A 20,872-nucleotide genomic window follows, 5' to 3' on the forward strand; every position below is an offset into this window, starting at 1 on the left:
GTAAACTTGAAAAAATACCAAGAGAAATTATTCAAAATGAAGCACAGAGAGAAAAGAGACTAGGGGGAAAAAAAGAACATAACCTCAATGACCTGTGGAACAATACCAAGGGGTCTAACGTCTGTGTAATTGGAGTATCTGAATTTGGGAGGATAAAAGAAAAAGAAGCTATATGAATGGCCAGTAAGGGTAGGGAAAGCTGCTCACCATCATAAATCATCGGAGAAATGCAAATTAAAACCACAATGATATGCCACTATGTATTCATTAGAATGGATAAAATTTAAAAAACTGACAACACCAAGTGGTGACAAGGACGTAGAGCAACTGAACCTCTCATATATTGCGGAATGTAAAACCACTTTGGAGCACAGTTTGGCAGCTTTTAATGAATTGAAATATATACTTGTCAAATGACTCACCAATTCCACTCTTAGGTATTCTCTAAAAACAATGAAAACTTACATTCACACAAAGACTTGCAGATGGATATTGGTAGCAGCTTTACTCCGAACTGCAAACATCGATATTAATTACTGTGGTAGACACTGAGTGTATCTTCTAGACGGGTGGTCAGCTCCTTCTGCCTCACCTGCTGAGCCCTACCGATGTAGAAGTCATGCCATTCCCAGGGCAGCCCCCTTCTGTCAACTGAGCAAGGTGGCGTCTGAGGACCTGACTCTATGCAGGACATTTGGATGGGCAATATTTGCTCTAGATCTCTCTATCATATTGGCTAAGAATTTGTTGGGTTTTCATTGCAGTTCAACTCCTTCCTCCGTTCAACCCAGTTTCTAGTCCCTTTTTTCCATGTGTGTTGATTGCTATAAAGCCCTTATACTCAAAGTACCATCACAATTTCTGCTTCCAGAGAAGTCAGCCTACAATGGAGGCTTAAGCCAAATTGGTCCTCCATTGTCATGGTCAGTTTCTATTGGTTTTAATTGTCTCCCGTTCCTCCAGTCCAGGTTGACTGTACTCATGTTCAGAATAAACTAGAAATTTATAGAAGTACTTAATGTAATCCAAACTGGGGGTATATATGAAGAAATACAGTTCTGACATTTTTTTAGACCTGTCAGGATCTAATACTTTATGGTTTCCTCATTAAATTTATTTTCATATTAGTGCTTGTAAATAAATCCAGAAATGTTTCCATAGTGCTTTTCCCCTGATACAGGTGACTAGAGGGAGATTTTATGAGTCTCTCTGCATGACAATGCATAAAAGCTGAAATTACCACCCCCCTATTCTCCACCCCCTTTCTTTCTGGAAAAAGAAAAATCTTTGCCTCCCTCTGTGGAAAAAAAAGAAAATCTGGTATGCTTTTATTTATTAGCTCTTAAATCTCTGAACATGGCTAGATGGAGTATAAAAGACTGTGTAATAACTGCAGGCTATTTTAGGCGATTTTTTTTCCCCTTTGCATAGTAGCTCACAGAAATCTTATAATTAATTCGCACCTACACCCTACATGATTGATAGAGGCCAATGATTAAAATCCTTATTGATATTTTTTGATGTTCTCCATATTTGTTTGGCTGTTCTTTCGCTTATCTCTATTTCTGAGGCTTCAATAGCAGTAGGGTCTGTCTCCCGCATGCAAAGCAGAGACGAAGTGTGTTCCTGCTGTTTAATAAATGTTGCTAAAAATATAACAAGCTTGTTCGTGCCCACCTTGGGGAAAGCAGACGTTTCTCTTCAGGTGTCCCCGGGCTCCTGGCCCTGAAGCCCTGGGGTTGTGTGGAGACATGTCAATAGGCTTCAAAGATTTCAGGCCCACTAGGTAGCCTGGCAGGCCCCCTATCTGTGCTCCACGCCGCCACCAAAAGAGGAGCATGGTGTGCAGATGTCATCCTTTACAGGAAAAGCGACACATCATGGCTACAGGAAGGCATAGAACTGGATTTGTTTTCTAGTGGTGATGACTTGCGGAGTGCCCTTAAACTAGGTCTGGCTCTCAGACTTCAATGTGCAAGAGAATTAGTGAGTAGCATGACAAAGTGTAGGTTTCCTGGCCCCAGCCTCAGAGACTCTGAATTCAGTAGACCTGGGCCGGGCCCAGGAACAAGTCATCTAGGAATCTTTAACATTATTTAAACTCACTGGCTACAGTTCCCTCGTTTGGATGAAATGCACAATAAGGTCCCTTTGTGCTCCGAGAGTATGAGTGCCAAGGCTCTGTTCTATAGTATGATCTGCCCTGATTCCCTCAGCCCCCTCCTACTATCCATTTGCTCGTGTGGCAAACCACAAGCATTAGCATAACATTCAAAAGACAGGCAAAAAAGTCTCCTTTCCTTCCCTCCGTCAAGCCACCCGGTTCTCCCTGGTGGCCTCTACTATTACAGTTTCTAACATATCCCTCCCAAGATATTCTGTGCATTTGCACATGAGCACAGACATATTTTTTTCTTCCCACGAATGATGACACACATGATGTTTTGCACATGGCTTCCCTCTCCTGCTTAGTATAGGTTGGGAATCTCTCGTATCAGTCCATAGTGATCGTCCTCATTTTTTAAGTCGCTGGATAGCATTCCATTGTATTGTGCTGTAATTTATTTCAATAGTCCCTGACTGATGGAAGCTCGCTTCCAACCTTTGCTAGCACAAATAATATAGCAATGGATAACCTCGTACTCCTGTCATTTCACACCTGTGTCATATCTGTAGGATAAGTTCCAGAAGTGGAATCCTCCAAAGACTCTATATGTATTTGTTATTTGGGGAGATGTGGCCAAATTGTCCTCCACGGGGGTTATAACACTTTTTGATTTTTGCTAATCTGACAGGTAGAAAGTGCTACCTTGTATAGTGGATTAGCAGGTAAGTGAGCTTTAATAACTTTTCATGTGCCTGAGTGGTATTGCATTTGTTTTCCTGTGAACTTTTTCTGTACAGGATAGTTTTTTTTTATTGATTCATAAAAGGAAGAGTCTGTCTTTGTTAATGGAGAGATGGTCATGTCCAGACTAATGACCTTGACACCAGCAGCACACACACCTTTGTCACCTGTCCGTGTCATTATCCCAGGTATAGAATCTGGGCTTTGCCATTGCTGGGTGACCTTGGGGGAGTGGAGAGTTCCTTAACCTCTTCGGAGCCCACTGCCCAAGTACTGGGCATAGGGTCGGGCATATCAACGTCGCACAGGATGGCATCTTGAAAACCAGGGAATTGGCTTGGACATGTGAGTCAACAAAGTACAGGACACGTTCCTCCGCGGGGAAATCTTGCTTAGGCACCAAGGCCCCACGTAGCAACCGAAGGGCGGAGTCCTGGGGAAGCGCCCGGAGGAAGCGGGGCCTGATTTCTTAAAGCCTTGGTTCTCCCTTTAGCTGCCATCCCGGCGGTGATCAAGAAACAAAATTCGAGCAAAGAGCCACCTTTGGCCGCGAGATCCGCCCTGTCGTCCGCTCCTCCCGCCGCCAGGCGCTCTGCCCTACCGAGCCGAGCGCGGCGCTGCAGCCGGGTGGCCCGGACGCGGCTGGTGCTGCGCGGCCCCCCGGTCCCGGGTGGGGGGAGGCGGGGTGGACCCCGCGGTCACGTGAGCCGGGCCAACTGTGCGCGGGGGCGGCGGGCCCGAGCGCCGGGAGTCTGAGGAGGGGGAAGCGCCCGACGGCCGCCTCCGCCCCTGCCGCTGCAGCCCCGGATGTCGCCGCAGTAGTCGCGCCCGCGGCGGCACCCGCACCCTCGGCGGCCGCAGCATCAGCACCGCAGAGCCGCGCCCGGAGCCCGCCGCCGCGCAGGTGAGCCTCGGCGGGCAGGACCGGGAGCGCAGGGCGTCTGGAACCGCTTCTCCCCGCAGACTGCACTCCCCGCCGCCATCGCCGTCTGCTGCGCCTCGTCGCCTCCTGCTGTCCCTCGGAACCCGCGGGTAGCGCTCCCCGGGGCTCAATCCCGGCGGGGACTGGCTGGGACGGGCTGGGGGCTGGGGGCTGCGGGGGAACAGGGGATGGGTGGCCTCGAACTGGGGTTGGGAGTGACTGGGGTCTGCGGGTTGCGGGGGCGCAAGCGAGGGACGCCCCGCCCTCGGCGCGAGCCCTGCAGGCCGGTCGGAACCTGTCCCCAACGGTCCACACCCCAAACCCATCCTTGTCCTTATAGCCCTTTAACTCTCCGAAAACTCTCCAGCCTGCTTCTCCCTTGTTTCCTATTCTTGATATCGAAGTTACTGCCCCACTGGGCGGGGGATGCCTGTGCGCCCCCGACCCCTTGGATCGCTGCCGGGGTTCGGGCATCGCTGGGGCGCGGGAGCGGGCCAGGCACCTTCCCGGGAGGTAACGCACCTGCCGCGCGGGTGGGCTCGCGCGAACATGGCTGCCTGGCGGGGCCGAGGCCGGGGGCTCGTCTCTGTCCCCACGTCCACGCAGGGCGCGATCCCGGATCGTGCAGCGGGGACAGCCCTTCCCTTAGGGGCAAGCGCGCGGGCTGTTGCTCTCCGCCACGCTGGCCGGGACTTCATACAACTTGTCCTCAAGCCACACCCGGGGCGGTTCTTGGTGGGGAAGGGATGTCGGGGCAGATGAACGCGATGCTGCCGGGGGGTGGGGGGCGGGCACTTATTGGTAAAAGGGATGAAGGCATTTCTGGATGATTAGCCACTTCAGTTTGCCTTTGCGTCCTCGGTTCTCCTGTCTGTCCGGGCGTCGATTATCTGGCGACAACGCTGAGATGAGTGTGGTCTGCAAAGCAGCAGGAACCCTTGAACTTTAGACAATTGACGGTAAGGGTTAAAAATGTCCCCTAAACCCAAGTGCATCTAAGGGAGCTGTCATTTGCTGTGACTCAAAACCCAGTCAGGGTTCCGTTAAATAACACGGGCTTTCTGGATTTGCCGTTTAATTCTGGCTTGCAAGTGTCTTGAATTAGGTTGCGGCGAGCTTCCCGGTAGCGTGTGTGTCTACTGTGCTCCAAACCTGACCAGCTGATGCATCAGTGGCAGAGAAAACCTATGTTAATTCAAAATGGCAGCATGAAAAATCAGGCCAGGCGGAAACGGCCCAGACCACAGCTAACATGAGCCGCCCCCGGCGGAGGCCTCGGCCAAGGGAATCCGTGCAAGGAAGGCTCTCCTGGGAGTCGCTGCAGCCAGCCCTGAGGAGAAGGGAGTGATTTTTGCAGCAGGCTAGATTGTAGGGTACTGTAGGGTCCTGAGGAGGTTAGGTGGGAAGTTTGGGGACCTATCATTTATTTTCCCTAACTTAATCAACAGCTAGTGCAAAGACCTAATAACAACTCTCTGGGATTCTGATCTGATTGTCTCCAGGTTCCACTAATGTTGATTTATGTGGCTGCTGACGTCTGTTGGGTGCCTAACTTCAGGGTTGTGTTGTACCCACAACCGATTTTTAAGAGAGCTGGGTCTGCAATGTCAACATCATCCAAGAACCGTACCCATAACAAATGCCTGGTTCTTAGAGCAAGTTTTGTTGCAGGAACTGGTTTAACGCGGTGAGCAGGTGCTGAGGCACCAGAGGATGGGGAATTCTTGAAAGGGGACTTATTTTAGGATTTCTCTCTCTTTTTTAAACAGCCGTTCTTTCCCGTGTCCCTGCTGTACTGCCAGCCATCTTCTCACTTAGGAGGAGGCGATGCAGGAGGAGGCATTTGTTTGGGGGATAATAGGATGGAGGGAGACAGCACAAAGGTCAGGACCGTGACTCCAGAAGCAGCTCGGGAACACAGCCCGGGCCTGTGTTGCCAACCCCTCTTTTTCAGCCCGGGAAGCTCCAACCAGCACAGGGCACGGCCAGAACCCAAGGTCACGTACCTGGTGGGGAAATGGCAGCGAGGACTGAAGCCCAGGTCCTGAAACTCCCCCAGGGCAGGGCTCCACGCGCCGCCGTTAAACGCCCGGGGAAAGGGGCGAACCCATCATTAGGAAGGTGGCAAGCAGAGCAGCCCGGAACCAAACTGTACCATGAATTTTAAAAGTCTGTAGGTTTCCTAATTCAGCCGATTTAACTTAAGCTGCCTGTGCATCTTGTTCACATTTTTGCAGTGACTAAACTGCTTCTATATTTAAACTCCGAAAACATTATTTTAGTCCTAACCTTTGAGGTGAGAAGCACATTCTCTGACTAAACATTAGTTGCTGATGCTTGTGGAAACCCAGTAGGCCATAAAAAAGAGGGAAAGAAAGAAAGAAAGCATTTAATAGTTTTTGAACATAGTATCTAATTTCAAGTACAAGTAAATCACAAGCCTCCTTTAAAGTACTTTAAAGCAGCTCTGAAGACAGAGGCCTTTTCTGATTTGAATTTGAATTGTCCCCATCATACCAGTGACTCCAGATCTACTAAAGCAAAACCAGAAATTGTGCATGGGTGAGTATGTGCAGAGGTGGGGAGGATGTGGGAAATATTTCTCCTGGGCTTGCTGTGCCTCCCACCGAGCGATCTTCAGAAGGAGAGTGGGCTGGCTGCAGGTGGAAGGGGGATAATTTGCAATGGCGAAGGAGTTAGAAGCTAGGTCTGGCTCGGTATGTGGAAGTGACGACAGATGCGGATACCACGCGAACCATAAAAAAAAAAAAAAGCACCAGGGAATGAATGAGAGATTCATTCATTTAAATTCCCCTGAGATGCCAAAGCTATTTAAAAGCACAAGTTTTTAAAATACATAAACACATGCCATTTGTGTTTGTTGGAGAACAATAAAAAATACAGGTAAACCGAAGTTATTTTTTAAAAGTCACCCATGATCCCTTCATCCAGCAGTAATCAGCCATTATGAAGGTTTGGGACCGTCTTTGCTGCAGAGAGAACCTCGGTCTACAGTGTCCCGTTCACGAGCCACAAGCCGCACGTGGCTGCGAGCCCTTGAAACGCAGCTAGTCTGAAGTGAGATGTGCTGTGAGTTGAAAACACACGTCAGATATTGAAAAATTATATTTAAAAGACTTTAAAATATCTCAGGAATTTTATTTATTTATTTTTTTAAATTAATTTATTTACTTTTTAAATACATTTGTCTCTGCCTTCCCAGGAATTTTATATTGATTCTACATTAAAGTACTAGTTTAGCCATCTTGGGTTTAAATAAACTATATTATCGAAAACAGTTCCACCAGTTTCCCTTATTTAAATGTGGCTACTAGAAAACACAAAGTTCCGGGTGTGTTTCGCATCTATCTCTCATCATATTTCTGGTGGTCCAGGTCATTCACAGAAAGCGGAGGTTGGTGGAGGCGTTCGATTCTGACCGTGGAGTGGATGTGGCAGGAGAGAAGCTGAACAGAAACTGGAGGGAGATGGGATGGATTGAGGGAGACCATCGGAATGAGCGCTCAGGGGGACCGGAAGCGAGGGAGCTGGGGCTTCCCAGCCGGAGTCCCATCTGAGCTCCTTCCTCTTCTGTTCTTAGAGGTTAGTCCTTTAACCTAACTGTCCCCTAGGGTGAGCCCCTTGCCCCTTAGAGCTCCCGTAAGCATTCCTGATCACTGTTTTTAAGTTGAGTTACTGCTGTGGTTGTGAACATGAGTGCCTCTCGTTCTAGGCGACAAAGACCTTGAAAACATGGTTTTAGCTCTGTTTCTCCATGGGTTGAACAAAGTGCTTGTAGGTGTTTAGGGGCCCAAAATACATGCTGGTGTAATTCATCAGGCTTTTAAAAAAATGCTAATTAAAATGATGTGCCCTTTTGAATATTTTTTGCTTCTCTCAAAGTAAAACCTTTGTGTATTTTAAAATTGCTCTTAGCAGTGCCCCGCTGACCTGAAAGAATTAAATGAGATGTCTTAAAACGTCCTTCTTAAGCACTGAAGTATTCAGATTTTTAAAAATAATTAAAAGTCCAGCCCAGGCCAGGTGGCTCAGTTGGTTGGTGTGTCGTTCCTTATATAAAAGGGTTGCAGGTTTGATCCCTGGTCAGGGCATATACCTGGGTTGTGGGTTCAATTCCCAATCTGGGCACATACAGGAGGAAACCAATCAGTCTTGCTCTCCCATTGATGTTTGTCCCTCTCTCCCCCTTCCTTTATCTCTAAGATGAAGAAACATATCCTTGGGTGAGGATTAAAAAAATAAATAAAAGTAAAAATCCAATAATATGAGCTTGCTATAGGGATTTAAAATGTGTATGTACACACATATATATGTACATACTAATATATGCATATATATGTACAAATGTTCCTTTAGATAATAAAATGGGATATGTTTCCTAATGGTAAAACACAATGAATGGCTGAGGCATAAATAGACATTTATAAAATAGCTTTTAAGTCCATTTTGCTAGATATAAAGTAATCCTCTGGTTACTGGCAAGATTTAAATCTTAATAGTTCTTTCTTTTGTAGGAAATGAATGTTTAGCTAATTGGTTTTTTTTTTACAGGAACAGAGGGTATGCCACCATTTTAAGAATGGGAAGGTATTTTAAAATTCCAGTTTATAGAGTTAACAGGTACATATCAAGTCACATTAATGGGAAAAGCTGAGAACAGACAATGCGTTATTTAGATGGGAGGGAAAACAGATGGTGGGAAGAGGAAGGTCATAATTCAAAGCATCCCTGCCAAATTAGGGGACACAATGGCAGCAATGTCAAAAACGAGGACAGAAGGACCCTAGACACAGCTGGCTCGGTAGCCCCCAGATCTATCCCACAGAGAACGCTTTGGGCAGGTCACAACATACCTGCTGTTTCATGGAGTTTTCTTGCCTTATCTCCATTTTCATCGTATGTCCTGGACCCTGATCTTTAAGAACAAGTTAAAGGAGCAAACCTTGTTTGAATGTTTCCCTATTTTGATACCCTGCACTATTATCTCATTTAATCCCCATAACGGTACATGGTCGACGGCATGACCCTGTTTTACAGATGCAGAATTTAGTGAGAGGAACTGCACCTGAAATTCGTATTTCATTAATGTGATGCAAAGCATTTTTACTCTTTCTTTCTTTTACTATGAAGGATGAAAAACTGTCTTCCAACCTGCCATGTATTGGAAAACAGCTTCCTTACAATGAACTTGATCTTACTATATTTTTCTAATTTTGGCCAATTTGAGTAAAAAAGGGATCCTGCTTATGCTATCTATCTGCTCCTTCCTGCATTAAAAAAAAAATTGTTGTAATCATGAGAAATAGCCATTCAGCTCATCTCTTCTCTTCCTCTCACTTATTTTTTTAAACGGTTGTGTATATATATTTATATATGCATATATTTGAATAGTTGTGTATATAGGTGAATAGTTATATATAACTATATATAGTTGAAGTGCTGTATATATAGTTGAATAGTTTTATATAGCTGTGTACGTAGTTGAATTGTTGCACGTAGCTATATATATAGTTGAATTGTTGTATATAGCTGTATGTATGTTTGAATAGCTTTATAAAGCTGTATATATAATTAAATAGTTTTTTATAGCCTTATATGTAGTTGAATAGTTATACATAGCTATATATATAGTTGCATAGTTGTATGTAGCTAATTATATAGTTGAATAGTTTCCCTCACTTGAAAATCTGTAAAAGAGTTCTTGCAAAAGAGATAAACATGCAGCCTGAGTTTTCTTTTAAATGGTGTAATATCTTAAATGCACCAGAGCGATGGAAAGCTCACTGGGTGTGGTGGAGTTTTCATAGCTGTCCTTTGAACCCATGTGTGTCCCAATGTTCAATGTACGCAGACTAAATAATAAGCCATATATATATATATATATTACTATTTTTCAAGTGTATGAAGATCATTGCTATTTAATACATGAACATTCATTACAAGTATTACTAAATTCATAACATGTATCCATTACATATTTTTTCCAACCAACTACAATGACTGCTATGTGGGAGTGTCCATGAAAATTTTTTGATATTTAAATGTTGAGAAACTCATATTAGAATGTTTTGCATTATAGATATATTCTGGAGTGATTTGAAGAATAGCTTTATAATGTAATCAGTTACCCCTTAATTTATCCTATGAGTAAATGTAGATTTTGAAATACAAAAGTCCATTTGAGCATAGAAAACTCTACATTTCCTTAGTTAATAGTCTGTCACATGAATCAGTAAGTTAGACTTTTACTTTATTCATATTTCTCATTATGACCATATCTGGCAATGAGGCAGAATTGCATGTCTGAGAGGTAAAACAAGTTTATTTGCCAGGGCTAAGATTTGGGGTTCTCCCAACCCCTGAGTCCTTGCCTTACTGCAAGGCCATAATTATTAACTGCAATAAATTGGGATAATAAATTCTTGCAGTTATAACTCTTCCTTTTTAAAAAAAATTTGTATTATAAATTCTATGTTTTCATGTGGGAAATTTGAAAATGCCTAGATATATAGAGGTCAAGACATTGTGATTCTACAACCCAGTAGAAATTCCCAGTTGGGAATTTATATATTTCCCAGCTCTCCACGATGTGCATAAACAGACAACTACGTATCATACATTTGTTTTGATTTTTGATTCTTATGATACTTTGGGAGGAGGGAGGGAAATGCTCCGGCAGTGGTTTATTATGGTAAAGTTGCATAAGGTTAATTAGCTGGAATTTTGGTTTTACAGTTTTTAAATAGATACTCTTTTCATTTCCTCTTGCTAATCACTGAGATTGCAGTATTTTGGGAACAAAACAACAAATCAGTTTGTGATCATTTCAGTCAGCATCCAACGGATGTTTCTGAGTAGTCTTACTGATTTAGAAATACTTGGCTACTTAAAATGATATTTAACTCTTCTCCTTTTCTGGTTCCAATTCTTTCTATCTAAGGGAGACAAAAGATTTACCTTGCATCTATGTTAAATGAAGGACACTGTTATTCATTCATTCATTCATTCATTCTCGGTTATTCTATTACAGTGGTCCCAATTTCCCCCCCTTTGCCCTCCTCTGCCCAGGCCACCCCTTGCCCCGCTCCCACAGTCCATCCCCACACCGTTGCCCATGTCCATGGGTCATCCATACATGTTCTTCGACTAATCCCCTCCCCTTTCCTTCCACTATTCTCCTCGTCCCCGTTTCCTCTGGCAACTGTCAGTCTGTTCCCTGTTTCCATGTCTCTGGCTCTGTTTTGCTCCTTAGTTTATTTTTTTTATTAGATTCCTCTTATAAGTGAGATCATATGATATTTGTCTTTCACAGCCTGGCTTATTTCACTTAGCATGATACTCTCCAGCTCCATCCATGCTGTCACAAAGAGTAGGAGTCCTTCCTTCCTCCCTTCCTCCCTTCCTCCCTTCCTCCCTTCCTGCTGTGTGGTATTCTGTTGTGTGAATGTACCACCGGTTTTTAATCCATCCAAGATGGGCACTTAGGCTCTTCCCAACACTTGGCTGTTGTTACTAGTGCGGCTTGAACATCAGGGCGCGTAAGTTCTTTTGAATTGGTGTTTCCAGTTTCTTAAGGTATATTCCTAGCAGTGGATTCACTGGGTCATAAGGCAGTTTCATTTTTAACTTTTTGAGGAAATTCCATACTGTTTTCCACAGAGGCTGCATTGTCTGCATTCCCACCAACATCGCATGCACTAGGGTTCCTTTTTTTTAACATTTTCGCCAGCACTTGTTGTTTGTTGATTTATTAATCATAGCTATTCTGACAGGTATGAGGTGGTATCTCATTGTGGTTTTAATTTGCATCTCTCTAATGGCTAGTGATATTAAGCATCTTTCCATATGTCTATGGGCCATCTGTCTGTCCTCTTTAGAGAAGTGTCTATTCAAGTCCTTATAAGAGAAGTGAAAGTGGACATCTTTGTCTCATTCCTGATCTTAAGGGAAATGCTTCTAGTTTTTGTCCATTAAGTAAGATGTTGGCAGTAGGTTTTTCATATATGGCCTTTATTATTTTGTGGTCTGCTCTTTCTCTTCCCACTTTGCTGAGTGTTTTTATCATAAATAGGTGCTGAACTTTATCAAATGCTCTTTCTGCATCTATTGATATGATCATGTGTTTTTTGTCTTTCATTGTTTATGTGAGGTATCACATTTATTGATTTGCAAATATTTTATCATCCTTGCATCCCTGGAATAAATCCTGCTTGATCACAGTGTATGATCTTTTTAGTGTATTGTTGGATCTGGTCTGCTAGTATTTTGGATATGAGGATTTTGGCTTCTATGTTCATCAGAGATATCGGCCTGTAATTTTCTTTCTTTTTTGTGTCTTTACCTGGTTTTGGGATTAAGATAATACTGGCTTTGCAAAAAGAGTTTGAGAGTCTTCCCTTTTTTTGAATTTTTTGGAATAGTTTGAGAAGGGTAAGTGTTAGTTCTTTGAATGCTTGGTAAAATTTGCCTGTGAATCCATCTGGTCGGGGGCTTTTGTGTGTCAGTGGTTTTTTGACTACTGCTTCAATTTTGCTCGTTGTTATTAGTCTATTCAGGTTTTCTGCTTCTTACTGCTTCAGTTTTGGAAGATTGTATGTTTCTAGAAATTTATCCATTTCACCCAGGTTGTACAATATCTTGATATATGGTTGTTCACAGTAACTTCTTGCAATCCTTTGTAAAAATATGGAACACTTTACAAATTTTCATGTCATCCTTGTGCAGGGCCATGCTGATAATTTCTGTATCATTCCATTTTCAGTAAATGCAACTGCTGAAGCAAGTGCACATTTTGTTTTTAAAGAGGCATTTTTTAAAAAGTTCAGTAAGACTTTATATCCTTAAAGTAGTGAACAAAGCAAAACATTTAAATCACAACAAACAATCCAAACCTTCTGATGAACATGTCTGATTTCCCAGTTTTAAAGCTGGAGGCCGAGAAGAACACAGGCTCCTACACCCCTGCTGGTCACACCGGGGACAAGGAGACTCTGCCCTCTCAAGTTAACCAGGGATGGGGTTCACCCACCTTCATCGTGATGGCAGAGGGCATTGCAAGAAAAAATCGTTCTCTTGAAAATAAAATTGAGAGGCAAGACTGCAGAATGTGGCTGGCCTTTGAGGCCCCCGAGTGCCACAAGGGGGTTCACTGGACCCGGCGCTCACCTCTTCCCCCAGGGCGCTAACAGTACAAGTGGAACTGAAGTTCCTCCCCATCCCCTGGCCCAAGAATCCTTCTCCAAAGGGGCATCTGAGACCCAAATAAGGTACTCACAAGTAGTAGCTCCAAGAAAACATGCTTTGTGTTAGGTAACTCCAGTGCTTTTTCTAACCTTAAAAGAGCTTTAAATGGCTTATCATGGGCTTTACTTTTTAAAAGTTACTGAGTATAGAAAATTTCAACCGTACAGCAAAGCAGAGAGAAGAGCACAGTAAACCACTACATACTTGTCGCCTAGCTTCAGCCATTACTACTACACAGCCAGTCTTGTCTCTTCTGAGCTTCCACCCTTCCTTACCCTGCATTACTTTCACTTTATCATTTCCATGGAAATATTTTAGTATCTAAAAAATATGGGCTTTTTTTCCTGACACAACCACAGCATTATTATAACTCAGCAGTGAATAATTCCATAATACCATCAAACAGCCAACTAGCGTTCACATTTCCCCAATTATCTTATAAAACTTTCGTACAGTTTAAAAAAAATCAGCATCCAAGGAACTTCCATTCCTTGCAGTTGGTTGATGTATCTCTTAAGTAACTCTGTCTCTTAATTTGTTTTTTTCTTTGCAGGTTTTGATGTAGTTGTTGAAGAAATCAGAGTTGTGCTAGAGAGTCTCTTATGGTGTGGACTCCGCTGATTGCATCCCCATGGCCTCCTTTGTAGTCTCTGAAAACTGATGGCTAGATCTAGGGGCTTCCTTTGATTTTTGAAGCACATTTTAGCTACACTTTGGATCGTGAGTGTGTCTCATGTGCTGGGTGCCAACCGTTGGTGAGAGGGCCAAGGAGCAGTAGGGACGGGTGCAAAACTGGCAAACCCATCGCCAGTGAGTAAGTAGCAGGGAGGAGAGTGAGCATTTATCCGTGCCTGCTGTATACAGCCATACGACTAGATGCTTTTCATAGATAAACACGAGTGCTACACTCTGACTGGGGAATCCGACCCATTTTCACATGCAGAAGCTCTGGCTCAGAGACAGTTCATAACCTGCCTCCTTCTCACAGTCGATGGTTGGAGTCGGGATATAAACAAAGGTCTGTTTGTCTCTAAAGTGTGTCATTCTCTTGTCCCTGTGCACATGGGACCAAGTAGGCATTGTACATGAGTGCAATTGACCTGACATTGAAAAAAGGGGAAAAAAAGCAATACCCCAAGGGTGATAAGAGGTGGCACTTCCTTCCACTGGCCATTGTCAGGTGGTGGAGAAGACTGTGGGAGGGGCCCCTACCCTGCTTCAGTCTCCGTCCTGCGGGAACGTGGACCCCGTGGTGCCAGACATTTTCAGTTTTCAGGAGGAGCCAGAAATTCGGCAGAAACTCTCCCGAATTTCCTAGAAACTAGATTTTAAAATGTTAGCTGCTATATTCAGATTAAAAAAACAAAAAAACCCCACTATCTGTGTCAACACTCTGGGCCATACCAAACAAAGGTGCAGCCTGCCACCCCGTCCCATCCCCTGCTGCCCGGAAGAGGGTCTGCCCATGGTTGGCACCAAGGCCCGCGGGTGTGAACCGTCAGAGGTGGGTGTTGCTCTTGAAATTAGAGAAAAGGAGCGTTTAGCAGCTCTTAAAAGACATCAAGTGGCGGTGAAGAAAATCTTCAAAAGACGAAAGAAAGAACATTTTGACACTGCCAGGAAAAGCCACATTTCTAAAGTCAGAGCAGATCAGACCTTGACACAGGAACGGCCTTCGTCCGTACCGTCTCTTACCCTTGTGACACCCCAGCACTCACTGGGTCTCCGAGGGCGTTCTGAGCACTTGATAAGCACTTGCAAGTTTCTGCTCCTTTAAACCTCACCACCACCCTGTCATTATCCCCTTATAGAAAGGTGACATGGGGCTGACATTCAAACCCAGGCCGGCTCCAAAGCCCGCTTACACAGTCTTTCTTTCGTTAGATAGTTCCTAATTCAAGGCATTGGCTGCTAGAAGCCGGAATTCAGGGGCCTCTACCACCATCTAACAGATTCCTCAGGCTTTATGCTCTGCTCTCTTGAGCCTTCAATGAAAATACTTGATAGAGTCTTTTTTTCACCCAGAGCTTGACGAGTCCAAGCAAACTTATGTGCCTTTCATCAGCTGGTGTTTACAACCCAATTTTTAGTTAGATAATTCCTTCCCCACACACCTTATTTATTTCTTACTATCCAATAGCAGGTATACAAGATAAAAATCAATTTATAAATGAGCATCATTTGTCCTGTTTTCAACCCAGCAGGAATATCAATACTTTTGAAAATGAATTGATCAATAAACAAAATAATGCAATAATTTCTTCTTTGCTTTTCCTGGAAGCTGGTAATTCCCAGAACTGGATTTCCACTTGAGGCAGTCCGCCCAGTAACGCTGGGAGCTGGGGGAAGAAGGAAGCCTAGCCGCCCACGTGGGTTCCATTTTCTCGTGCCAGTAAAAGGCACTTTGTCAACATTTTTTTGCAAGACAGTTCATAAGCCTAAAGCCGATCAAGACAGTCATCTCTCCCTCTCAGGAAACTTAAGGCTTTCTTATAACCGGAAAAGGTGACTGATGCGGGACTCCATAGCCTCAAGGAGATAAAAGGCAGGGAAGCCCCTACCGGCTCAGAGCATTCCCACCCCTCAATTGCACCCCTCAATGACTGCTCGCTGAACTTGAGGACAAAGACCTTTTCTCCCAGGCGGCTTCCTCCCTCCTCATCTAGACATTCCGTAAGATGTCTCCTAGTTACAGGGGTGCAGCGCTCCAGCCCCCTAGCCTGCGCCCAGCCTCCTGTCACTAGTCAGTTGGCAGATGCAGTGCCTGTGCTGTGAACTCCAGGGAATCTGGAGTCTAATGTCTTGTTCCTGAGAGCAGGTTCTGAGTCCTATGAGGAGTTTGATAAAGGGGATAAGAATGGTTAGAAATCGAGCTTGAAATTACTTTACCACGCTGATAGCACAGTAGTTAAACTGCACCGAATAGTCCTGTAACCTCTAGCTACTTGTGGCTATTTAATTAATAAAATTTTAAAAATTGTGGTAAAATACATGTAAATGTAAAATTTACCATCTTAAACATTTTAAAGTGTGCAGTTAAGTCGCGTTAAGCATTTTCACATTGTTGTGCAACAAATCTCCAGAACTTTTTCATCTTGCAAAACTGAAATTCTGTATCCATTCAACATCTCTCCCATTCCCCTATGTCCCTCCCCCGCCCTGGCGGTCACCGTTCTACTTTCTGTCTCTATGAATCTGACTACTCTAGGAACCTCATAAGTGAAATTATACAGTGTTTGTGTTTTTGTGACTGGCTTATTTCACTTAGTGTAAAGTATAGATAAATGTACTTTAAAATATTCTTAAAAACTTCGTGGGAAACGGCTGTCAGTTTAACCATCTAGGGGAGTTAAGCGGGGGTGTTTCATGAATTGGAACTGTTAGTTTATTGCTAACCTGGCAAGAATCCTAATGGGTATTTAGCACAAAGAAGCCTTATTCAGTAGAATAGGCCTGTTGCTTTTAAAGAATTTTGCTTGAAACCCATGGTGAGAGAGAAAAGTTGTATGTCAACCTAGTATATACAGATACTTGTGTGTATACCTGAACTTAAAGTTTCTTGGACCAGCACTTACCCTCACTATGTGAAGTGCATATAATTTTTTTCTAAAAAGTGCTTCTTTTTTAAAAAAGTGCTGATCTTACTCACTAAATCGCAATCTTATCCACTCAGTTGATTTTATAACCCAGGAAAAGGCCACAACATACAGTTTGGAAAGCACTACTTTCAGTACACCTGGGGTCAGCTTCAGGCTTAGAGTGTAACGCCCACCCCAACATCTGGGTCCCCAGGCTCAGCAAATGGCTTCAGAATTGCTCCTCAGAACAAACAATTTTTTAAAAAAGCTATCAGTCATGGCTTTATTTCTGGGTAAGCTCTGTCCCTTGGTTTTAATGCTGGCTTCAGTAGAGTCAGTTACAACCAAAAATCCATTCTCAAATGGTTATGCTCTATGTCTTGAAGCCAAATATAAATGATGAAAATAATTTATGTAATATTTTTTTTTCTACATTAGCATGTGTGATTGGGAGCTAATTGAATTTTAGTTTATTTTTCTTTGTGGAGGAAAATATGCATCTCATAAGGCTGCAGAAGGCTCTTGAAGGGGCAAGGAGAAAAATCTTCAAGTGTTTCTTGAGCCATGCATGCATAGCTTAACAGTTTATAAAAATCCTGTAAATAAAAAATTCAAAACGCATGTTTCAGACAGTGTATAGATGAGTTAACTTGTCATATATATTTTTTACTTTGAGTACTTGGTATGTTAACCAGTATTTTGATAAATAATAGGAACAAAATTGAGTTTCCTTGAATCACTTTCAGAGGGATTTCACCTGAGGCTCAGCAGGGATGTGGCTGCCTGCTGGCCACGTTCTTCTCTTCCTGCGAAGGAGCCAGTTGTAGGAGTCTGGTCCGCTATTTGTGGGAATAATAGTTCTGAAAATCTGCATCCTCCTTCAGTGACTCCCCGAATTGGGCGGACCGTAAAAAAGAAAAAAAGTAAAGTGTCAGAGAATAACTATAATAATGATGAATAAAAAATTTCATCTTAAATATTACTCCAATAAGAACTTGTCAGTTTTGAAATTTTAGATGTGTCAGGACAAAGAAGTAGAACCAAACTTTTCTTTAAAAATAAAATTCCAAAATCAGTAATGTCCCTTGGGTTTATTTTTCTTGAAATAAGTTGTGTGATCATACAAGTATAAATACCTATATCAAACTTGGAAATTAAAGAAAAATAGGAAAAAAACTCATAGAAGTCAATGGTCAGACTACTGCTGTTAATATTTGGGGCACATTTACTTCTAGTCTATGTCTATGCATATTTTTCCATAAGTTTATTTTGGGCCCTCTTTCCAAACCATTTCTCCCATGCAATTAAAAACATTTCACAAATGTATTTTTAATGGTTCTATAGTATTTCACTATGTAATGTATAATAGCATAAATTTTAGCCATTTCTCTGATGCTGAGCCATTCACTTTTAGTCAGGTTTTTATCTGTATCAGTGCCTCTGCAGTAACTAGTTTTGTGCATAAATCTTGTCCATATTCCTGACCATTTCCTTAGCGTAGAAACACAGAAAGGGGATTTCTTATCAATCCCTTTCTTTCCCTCCAAGGAGCTGTATCCTCCCTATCACAGCCAACTTGTTTGAAAAGTTGATTATATGCAGTGGTTCCTCTTCTGACCTAAAACCTGGCCCCAAAGCCTTCAGGGGCTTTAGTGTTTATTTTGGGATAGACACTAACACCCGTGCGGCGGGCGGCCTTCATCCAACGTGCACCAGCCGATCTGCCTCTCCAGCCTTTCCCCCATTCTCTCTGGCCTTGGTCACACGGTTTGCTTTTGTTTTTTAAAAAACTTAGGGACTCCTCCCCCTTTCTTCAGCCACAGGGACTTCAAAACTGCATGTCCTCTCTGCCACAGCCTTCCGCCCCAGTCACCTGTCCTTTGTGGAACAGGAGGTGAGCTACCAGCTTAGAGGAGGTGTTTGGAGGTTTGAAGAGAAGTGGAGAGATCAAAAGTTCGCTTAGGAGACAGACAGAAGAACTGGCCTGAAAAGTGCCGAAAGGTTTTCCAGGAAGCGATGAGGACCACTTTCACGGTGCCCTCGGAGGAGGTGGGGATATGAGGTTTACATCAAAGAAAGCGGACTTGGCCTCCAGGGCTCTGATCACCTTAGGTTCTGGAGAAAAGAGCTCGCTTAAACTCAGTGTGCCCGGTGAGCTCAGTAGCTGCTCCCCAATATTAATTTTCTTCAGTCTTCTGGAAGTGTCCTGCTTCCTCTTGGCTAATTCATTTTATATGCATGACAGCACCTTTTCTCATTAGGCTAAGTGGGGGACTTCACAGATAAGTACTTCTGGGATCATTGGGAGCCGCAGTATGAAAATCTTCATTTCTGGGTTTATCGGGAAGTTGTAACGGAGGCTTCTTACCAGCCATATGCGACTATTTAAATTAAAACTAATTAAGGTTTGTGATAAAATTAAAAATTCAGCTTTTTAACCACACCAACTACATTTCAATAGCCACACAAGCCTAGGGGCCACCATATTAGACAGCGGAGAGAGAATGTTCCCATCCTTGTAGGAAGTTCTTTTGCACAGCCCTGGTCTAGAGAGCAGTAGAGGGTCTAGCAAAGTTATCGCTGCAGCTTAGCATGGAATGGTGATCCAGGAAGAATAAATGGACAGCTAGCCTCGGCTAGTTTGCTACTGGTTGTGGCGCAAAGGTTGCTGGTTCATCTTGCACTAAACTAAACAACAAACATTAAAATTCTGCTCCCTTCTGGCATTCCCAATCATTCACAAAATTCCGTGGAAAACCAGCCTTCCTGGCCCACATACCCCTGAGCTTCTCTTGCCTGTGTCCTCACCATGGTCAGGTGACCCAGATGACTTGGTCAAGCTGACTAGTCCGATGTCCTGTCTGAAGAGGAGGTGCTGGTCGAAAACCCTGCGGATTTTATTTATTTCTTATAGATACATCTCATAACTACAAGACCAATGGATTCCTACTATTTTTAAGGGTCAAGTAAAGTAAAGTTTTCCCACAGGTGAGTAAGCAATACTTTTGAAATGGCCCAACAACAGGAGAGTAGGGGAAGCGATATTACACATGAGAGGCATAGAGACACAGGTAAATGTGTCCTTTCTCCACCAAATTGTCTGGGCCTGTTTTACTTCATTTGGCTCGGCCAGTAATTCCTCCCACCCCCAAATTCTCGGAGCCCTCCACAAAGGCATTTTATCTCATCATCATTCTGGGTCTTTCTTCCACATAACAGAGCCTCTGTTTCTTTCACTCACCCCTGAAGTCTGAAGATAATGCAGTTTTTGTGAAAATGGGAAACATTTTGGGGAGAAAAAACTGCAGTCTCTCTATCTTCCTGCCTTTTCTCTCTCACCCAGGGGAGAGGGCCCGTTTCTCTGAGCCAGGAGGGAATTGTTTGTAGGGTCACGGGCCGCCATGGGCAGGCGGGGGAGCGCTCTGGTGGCCATGGTGTGCAGGCACAGATAAGGCCAAGTAACCTGGGTGCGGATGTAGGAACACGGCCCCTCTCAGAGATGTTTCTAAACGAAGAACGTTGCTGATCCTGCAATTTGATAATGGCTCCAGTTAGGAGTGAGGCGAGTAGGTTTTGATTGTCTTGCTGAATAGAAATGTCAAAATGCTGCTCTATTAAAAATCAAAACCCAAACAAAACATCTTATACTCATGTAGCTTTGACAGTTTGCAAAATACGTTCTCAAGCATCATGCTATTTGATATGCTAAAACTATGGACTTGGGCAAAACATCTGCAGAAGAGAAAACCTAGGCTCAGAGAGGTGAAGTGACTTGCTCAGGGTCACACAGCGTGGAGGCAGTGGAGCTGAATTTTGAATCCCAGTTGCTTATCTGAGAACATTGCCTTACTTTTCACTTACATTTTGGATTTGTAAAATAAAATACGTTTAAGTTGGATAACTAATGACACAAATACGATAGCTCAATAGATAATGTTGGTTGAGTGCCTATAATACAGGGGGTGGGGGAAAGACCAGCTGTAGTTGGGCGGCTTGGCTCCTGCCCTTAGGGAACTTTATGTGAAGAGGAAGCAGTACATTTACAAGCAACAAATGCACATTATCCTGGAGCGAACTGGATACAGTAGTGCTTATGGATGCTGAGAAAATGACCAAGTTCTTTATAGACGGTTTTTTGAGAGACATGGATTTTGAATCAGATTTTGACAGACAGTCACAAAAACTAAGGTAAGGGCATTCATTCTAGCGGGTGCAGAGGCGTGGCAGTGAGAAAGAGTTGTAGAGAGTTAGCTTCAGTTT

General features: G+C 43.5%; 1 protein-coding gene and 1 non-coding gene across 3 annotated transcripts in view; one reads left to right on the forward strand and one right to left on the reverse strand.

Moving 5' to 3' along the window:
* The first annotated feature begins 3,651 nt into the window (after window positions 1-3,651).
* The window catches only part of SCRN1 (secernin 1), a 54,613-nt gene continuing 37,392 nt past the window's right edge, over window positions 3,652-20,872 (forward strand). The window contains exon 1 of one of the 2 annotated variants that reach the window (XM_054563877.1): window positions 3,652-3,752. The gene's annotated coding sequence lies outside the window, so the exon portion shown is untranslated. Of the gene's footprint in view, window positions 3,753-3,779; window positions 3,881-20,872 lie in introns of those variants that run through there. The other variant, XM_054563878.1, reaches the window with a different exon arrangement.
* LOC129063552 (U6 spliceosomal RNA) lies at window positions 12,471-12,577 on the reverse strand. The gene has a single exon (XR_008528346.1). It is a non-coding gene; the product is annotated as a U6 spliceosomal RNA (small nuclear RNA).

The sequence above is a fragment of the Pteronotus mesoamericanus genome, unplaced genomic scaffold (genome assembly GCF_021234165.1).
Source record: "Pteronotus mesoamericanus isolate MK-2021 breed Mesoamerican mustached bat unplaced genomic scaffold, CSHL_Meso_final scaffold_85, whole genome shotgun sequence".
Taxonomy (NCBI): Eukaryota; Metazoa; Chordata; class Mammalia; order Chiroptera; family Mormoopidae; genus Pteronotus; species Pteronotus mesoamericanus.